Below are 7384 nucleotides of genomic sequence, written 5' to 3'. Positions count from 1 at the left end.
GTTTTTCAAGGAATTATAATTTTTATACTTGCAGATCTTAATAATTCTAAACGAGATAAATGTATTTATATATATATATCAAAATGAAATAATATCATAATACTATTTTAGATTCTGAGTGGAACGATAAAAGTATCAATATTATTATCCGTCCAAACCTTTCAGAACTGTAATAATGCTTTAACATTATTATTCTTATATTTTTATTAAATATTGACAAAGAAACTCCATTTAAAAGATATACATTTAAATTATGTAGTAAATAATAAATACAATGAAAATTATAGCATGTACGAAAAATATTTAAATTCACATTCAATAAATATAACGAAATACATATATGGTAAATAATTTTACAGCTATAATTAACTATCAAATAAAATTAATAATCATAGTATTTTCTGTAGCCATCAGTATTTTTGCAGGTAATGATTTTAATGATGTCTTAGAAACATTGTTAATCAAGACATTTTTTGATTTCTGGTAGATTTGTTATTAATTTTAAAATGGATTCGTTCCAATAAATAAAGGCAATATATATAGTTATTTAATAGTTTTAACAAAAATGAATAATGAATGTAACTTCTCCTATATTTAACGATTACATATTTAAATATGATAATACTCTATTATAGTCTTAATTTAACACAATCATGAATAGAATCAATTTTTTTTTTAAATATTCTAGCGTCATCTGCAAACAATAAAATACTTCAGTGCTTTATAATCTTATGAATATAATTTATAATTTATAAATAATAAAAATAATGTTGGTGAAAGATGACCGCCTTGAGGAACACCTAAAAAACATGGATGGGTTCTAATAAAAAAATGATTTAATTTTACTAGCTGGATTCTTTTAGTTATAGAAGAGGTAAGCCATATTAGTAATGAGTCACATAATCCAATTTTTCTTAATTTATGTATAAGGAAAAAAGTGAACCACACTATCAGTAAAAACCATGTCCCTTTGAGATTTAACCAAAAAAGACTCGATAATATTGTGTTTGAATATAGCTAAATTGTACCAATCATTAACCATGGCGGCCTATGCCACCACAATATGGATAGTGATATTTCTGCAGCTTCAATTTCCGGAGACATAAACCAATAGAGCTGTCATTCGTAGGTACATGATATGATTGGTTAAGAGTATAAACGTCTAGGATTCAAGTAAGCTTGTTAGAAACGCAAGCTTAAAAAAGAAATTTGCTCTGTATCCTAACCACTATTTAAGAATCTGACCATAGATACACATATTGTTGGGTGGTATAATCACATTCAATCTCTGAAGTTCCATTACAGTAATTTTGGAAAGCTCTACTGCTACATTGCCCCACATAACTCCAATCTAGGAATGGTTGATAGCTTCATAGAGGCTACTCTTAACTTCGAGGTGTATAACTGAAATTATATAATTCATTTATGATACCTAGATTCTTGTATATTATATTTTATGGATACTATTTATCATTCAATATTGTAATACTTATTGAAATAGACTATATTATAAAGACAAATGTAAACTTTAAGTGTGCGTTCAACTTAATATTTAAGACAGGGATTTCATTAGTAATTTGAAAAAAACTATGGATGTTGGAGTATGTTTTTTTCTCTATTATTAAAGTAAATGTTTGGTCCACATAATTAAATATAATAGAATTTTATTGGTGTTTTAAATGTATATCAACAATAAAAACTATTATTATTTTTTTTTTTATATATATTGTATGGGAATATTTTTAACAAATAATTTTATCGTACAAAAAATATAAGCTCAAATAATGGTAAAAGATTTATCACGCGATTATTAAGTTTAATTATTCTAATAAATAGTCAAATTATAGTTGCACATATATAATATGAAACATTTCTACCACTACAGTAAAGTTGTATTGTATGTACTATTGCACCAATTGGTCATTCCATCGTTCAGAGGTTAGGTTATTAGATCAACGCTACTTTTAAAATTGGCTTAAAAAAAAGTTTAGTATGCCTAAATTTAATTGAAAAAATAAAATTAAACTACTCATTTAAAAAATTTATTATAAAAGTGTATAACTTACATTCGATAATTTGAGCCATGGAAGATATTTTACAATTTATTATGGTACAAAATAAATTACCTATTATAATAGATTATAGTAACTCAATATTTTACTTATGATTGATTGTACTTTATATTTTATAAAATATCCGGTTTATTTGCTCCAGTAGTCTGAACCAAAACCTAAAAATAAAATACACAATTTTGATTCAATTATTTTATACACAATAAATACTCTAATGAATACACTTAATTAACAATTTAATAAGTTTTAAAATTCATTTTTAATATTTTCTATAATATTTATTTGGAAATTTTACTATTTTTTTTTTTTTATTCCTTTTCGTTTTTAAAATTGTGATGTTATTAAAAAAATGTATGTACTATAAAACACACTGCAGTAGCTTAGTAAATATTTAATAACGACTGCCTACAGTTTATTTGTCAGGTGTCCCATATGCCTCTCCCATAAATGTTTGACTTTATAGAACGGAAACTATTATATTTGCTTTGAAGGCTGTTCAAACAATTGAATGTTTCAAAAAATAGCATACGATGAGAAGGGTGTATTTATATTAGTTTTCAATATTACGTATTTTATAATATAATCATGATAGCTCTGGCCTCTAACCTCTGCGTTTCCAATAAAATAATTGTACATTATATTGAACGATAAAGATTTTTTGATACACTATAAAATCTTACTCACAATCTTTAGGTTCAAATTAGATTTTCTATGCACTACATTTGTGTATGACATAAAAATGTATTATTAAATTATGTTATACAATAATTAAACTATTATAATATAGTGTACATGACGTTTAAGTTTTTATAATGCAATTAGGTTTGAGTCAGGGTAGTCTGCGGGTGTCTGGGTACGCAGTCGCTCCCTGGGCAGTTAACATTTTACAACAACTATAAGCTCTGATATATTAATTTTGATACAGGTTTCTGTGTTATTATAGTGAGTAAATTTTATTTTTACTCTAGTTCGTACCAATCGAGTTTGCGATCCCATATAAGATGTTTTTAATTTATAAACGTGAAACCTTAATTTACGTTCCAAAATTTTTAGATTTTTGTTGTTATTTTTATTTACAATTACGTAACTATTTAAAAACGTGAATTATTGATAATAAAAATTGTGTAATTATAGTATATTTATATTCTATCCAACAAAGAACACACCAATTTTGTTCCTCCTAACACCAACTGTTCTTGCTAATACTACAATTCTACTATAAACTTTAAAGTAAAAGTAATTTAGTATAATATTATTTCGTTTATAAATTATAATAAGGTTGATGTTCTTGGAAAAATAAATTTCCTGAACATGTCATATTATTATTTATTATTTATATAAGAAAACAAGGAATAAGAGATGGGATATATAGTTTTCTCGTTTTCACGTGTATAAATATATTAGATATGTATGTCTATATGTGAAGAAAGAAATAATATTGTAACCAATGTAACACCTTAGATATTGACTAAAACACCAAATTATATTATAATTCATATTATTATGTAATGAATTAGAGAATAAAAAATTAATCTTATACTCATTTCTACTGAGTATGTAAGTTTAACTATGCATAATATTTATATAGGTATTTAATTTATCTAGTATACAATATTGACTATTGTAAAATATCTGATAAAAATCTTGATGAAAAAATCTAAATTGCCGAAAGATCGTGAAGACCGGATGCGTTATATATTTTAAATTCTACACTCTTGTATCCACTCGGTATAACTATTATGTTAGTATAGAATGTTTTATATACTCGTTAATTTAAGTACCCATTAAAAAAAATTAAAAATTTAATGTCTTTAAAAATTTGCATTTCATACAAATTCTAAGAATAGGTTTAAAAAAACTTATATATTTTTAGAAAATAAAATTCCAAGAAATAATAGACTCTTTAGTTCTATAAAAAAAACCTGTTTAATTTTTAATTTTCAAAATAACTTCATGCTAAATATATAATAATCATGGCATTTTATAACTCAAAAGTAAATACTAATACTCAGTTAGTTTATAGAAATAACTAATAATTTATTATAGTTATTATTACTATTACTTATAAGGTACCTATAGTTTAGATAAACTTTTAAATGTTATTTTAGGGATACAGCTTAGCGTTTATATTAACGTCCAGTTGATGATTAAGTTGAAATATGATTGATGATATTTTTATTGTTACAAAAATTAAATAGATGACAAAATAAAATTAACTATTATGAATTGCTATTACATTGACCTTTTAAGTAGGTATTACCGTATAGAATGGAAGTAGTGAGATAATAGTAACATTTTATAATTTAAGAGCTACTTATTACCTTTTTTTGTGGTGTAATCCTGCAGAATAAACATGTCTTCCCAACTTAAATCATCGATAACTAAAAAAAAGCACAATGACCGATAAAAGCAAAATATAATGAAATATAGTCTACTTACATTATTTTTAATTATTTGATTATTTATTTACACTACACGTAATATATATATAACCAACCTTAACCTAAAAATCAATGTTGCCAAAGTTTGAATGTATAATTAATATAAAATATTTGTCTTATTTAAACTTACTGCCAAAATAATATAACACCGTAATTAATAATGTCAAACACCAAAAAATACGATGAACTTTTATTTTTAATACTACTTAAACCTAAAAATATAAATTCATCGATAAAACAATAACACATTTTGATTTGTGAAATGATTAAAATGAATAAAAAAATTCCTATTTCTAAATATATAAAAGCTCTTTAATACTATTAGGTTGTATTAGGTTGTTTATTTAAAAAAAAATATTATGGTCATTTTGTTGTTCAAATTCCATTCGTAGTTATCATATAGCGTACGTTGGAAGCGAAAATTTATTTACTTATTACCCAAAATGAAATACCTACTCGTTACGGATTTTCACTGGTATAAAATATAAAATATTCTTAGTGACGACATGTATTGCATTCCAACACTCGTGATACTATTCCTACATAATCCACTCTAAAGAAGATTATAGTCCAAATGTAAAGCGGATGACATAAAATTATAATCCGTGTTTATAATAGGGTATAATGAGTTGTATGTCTATCCGTACACCCTTTTGAAACTTAGGTGGCGGATAATAAGAACCAGATTTATAAAAATGAATAGTATGAGAATATGTATAGAAAATATTAAATCAGACACGAGTCCATCACTACAACAATACTAACCAATAAATTATGAAAAAATAGAATTTGGCAATTTATGTATTTTATAGTATAAATAGGCATAAATCATTTGTGTTTATACGGACATATTTTGCTTAGTTTACTGTTTTGTTCATGATTATCATTTATCAATGTTTAGCACATCAAGCTAGCTAGTTCCAGAAAATTTAAATTTTCCAGGAAATAGGTAACCTCTTTTCTGTGTACAGTAGGTGTTGAATGTACCTATAGTCTTTAAGGAATAAGACAAAGTAATCTATGAGTATGTGTTAATTTTGAATTAAATGATATATAATTGCATACAAAAATTATTTATTATTTTATATTACTAAGAATATTTTAAAGTATATTTATATTGTTATAAAAGTAATTTATTTTAATATTTTAGAATTTTAAAATATCATTGTGTATATAAAATATATTATGTAATATGTTTTATGTATTTATAAGTGTCTCGTTTAATTACTGTTTAATCTTTGTTCTAGGAAATATATTGTGTTACTAAATCTAAATTTATCCACTTTTATATATTATTAACTATTATAACTCTCAACCTCCAACACAGGCTTATGCATACAGAAGGTTGATAAACCATCACTTTTTTTTAAAATTATTGTTAAACTGTTTAATTGTGTAAATTTCTTTTAAATTGTGATATTTTAAATCAATCAAAAAATATATAAAACATTTCGAGTACCCACGATTCATGAATAATATCTTAAAATTGTAAAAAAATTAATAAAATCGTTATTCTTCATTTAAATTTGAACTCAAATATCTATAAACAAAAAAATTGCTATGATGAAGATCATTGTATTAAATTGTCAGTCCTTGGGTATACCTAATAATTAATAATTAAATATTTGACTATAAAATTGTTTGCACACTTTCACGATTTTAACGTATTTTGTTAAATTTAAGCTTTAAAAGGTCAAGTTAAGTTAGTTCTAATACTTATAAAAAAAAAAAAAAATCATGTCCAAGTATCTTTAAAATTTTCAAATAGATATAGTAAAAACTTTTAAGGAATCTTGTATTAAATGTTCATGGTTTTTATGCTTTTGGACCCAGCTTTTATTGACATATAAAAAAAAAAATAATAATTAAATTATTGTTTTTTTGATTATTTTGAAAAATACTGAGCATTTTTTACTTTTGACCCCTCTTCCTAAAGTACTAACAAGATTTAATTTTCTATTATAAACCACCCTTTAAGTTGAAAATCAAAGCATTTCTATTACTACAAAAGATAATCACACAAAAATAAAAAAAAACATATATTTTTGAAAAAATCAATGCTTTCATTGCTCTGCTTTGAATTAAAAAATGTTTGATCATCGCTATTTAATATATTATATTTTAAGAATAATATTAATTACTATAGCTTTTTAAATTTATATCATAATTAAATTAATATAATTTTTAAAAAATTTTACACTTTTAAAAAACTGATACTTAAAATATATAAAATACTTACTACTTAGAAAAAACTCATAGCTATATAATTTTTGCACCCTCCAAATATTTTCATCTATAGTTGTACCAATGTCACTTACACGACATAACTTAAAATATACCATAATATCGCGGTATATTATTTAAAAATAGTTGGTAACTTCCGACGCTTGCGCACTCGATAAGCAGTAATAGGTATCGCTGTCTTACAAGTTGCATCGCTATATAATTACATACTATATATGTATATACATGGGTGCACAGCATATATATCGTAGTGCAATAACTATCGTACCAATAATACTATTGATAATTATTTGGTAAACTGTTATGACTGACAACAGTGATCTATAAAATCATAAGTATACCACCAATGCAAATTAGTACAATTTTAAAAATGTATAGGTAAGGCTAAACTATAATTTCATTCTATTTACTTATATATATTTACTATAAAAGTATTAATACAGGTTTTAGTTTTTATGAAAAACTTTTTTTTTCATGGTTAAAGTTATAGAGGTAATAAATTATACTATACATGGCGTAAATAAGTTCTAATTTTTTCTGATTCTAATTAAATAACTTTAGAAACTTAATTTTGGTGTTTTAATTCATAATTTAAAAATGTCTTTAAGACAGTAAAAATTTAATTAA

General features: G+C 23.8%; 1 long non-coding RNA gene across 1 annotated transcript; it reads right to left on the bottom strand.

Moving 5' to 3' along the window:
• Nucleotides 1–2136: 2136 nt before the first annotated feature.
• On the bottom strand, nt 2137–6833 carry LOC112604147. The gene is made up of 3 exons (XR_003115209.1): nt 6753–6833; nt 4394–4453; nt 2137–2230 (listed from the first exon to the last, which is right to left on the bottom strand). It is a non-coding gene; the product is annotated as an uncharacterized LOC112604147 (long non-coding RNA).
• Nucleotides 6834–7384: the final 551 nt, after the last annotated feature.

The sequence above is a fragment of the Melanaphis sacchari genome, unplaced genomic scaffold (assembly GCF_002803265.2).
Source record: "Melanaphis sacchari strain LSU unplaced genomic scaffold, SCAv2.0 Contig11_pilon_pilon, whole genome shotgun sequence".
Lineage (NCBI taxonomy): Eukaryota > Metazoa > Arthropoda > Insecta > Hemiptera > Aphididae > Melanaphis > Melanaphis sacchari.
This window is presented reverse-complemented; position numbering and strand designations above follow the sequence as displayed.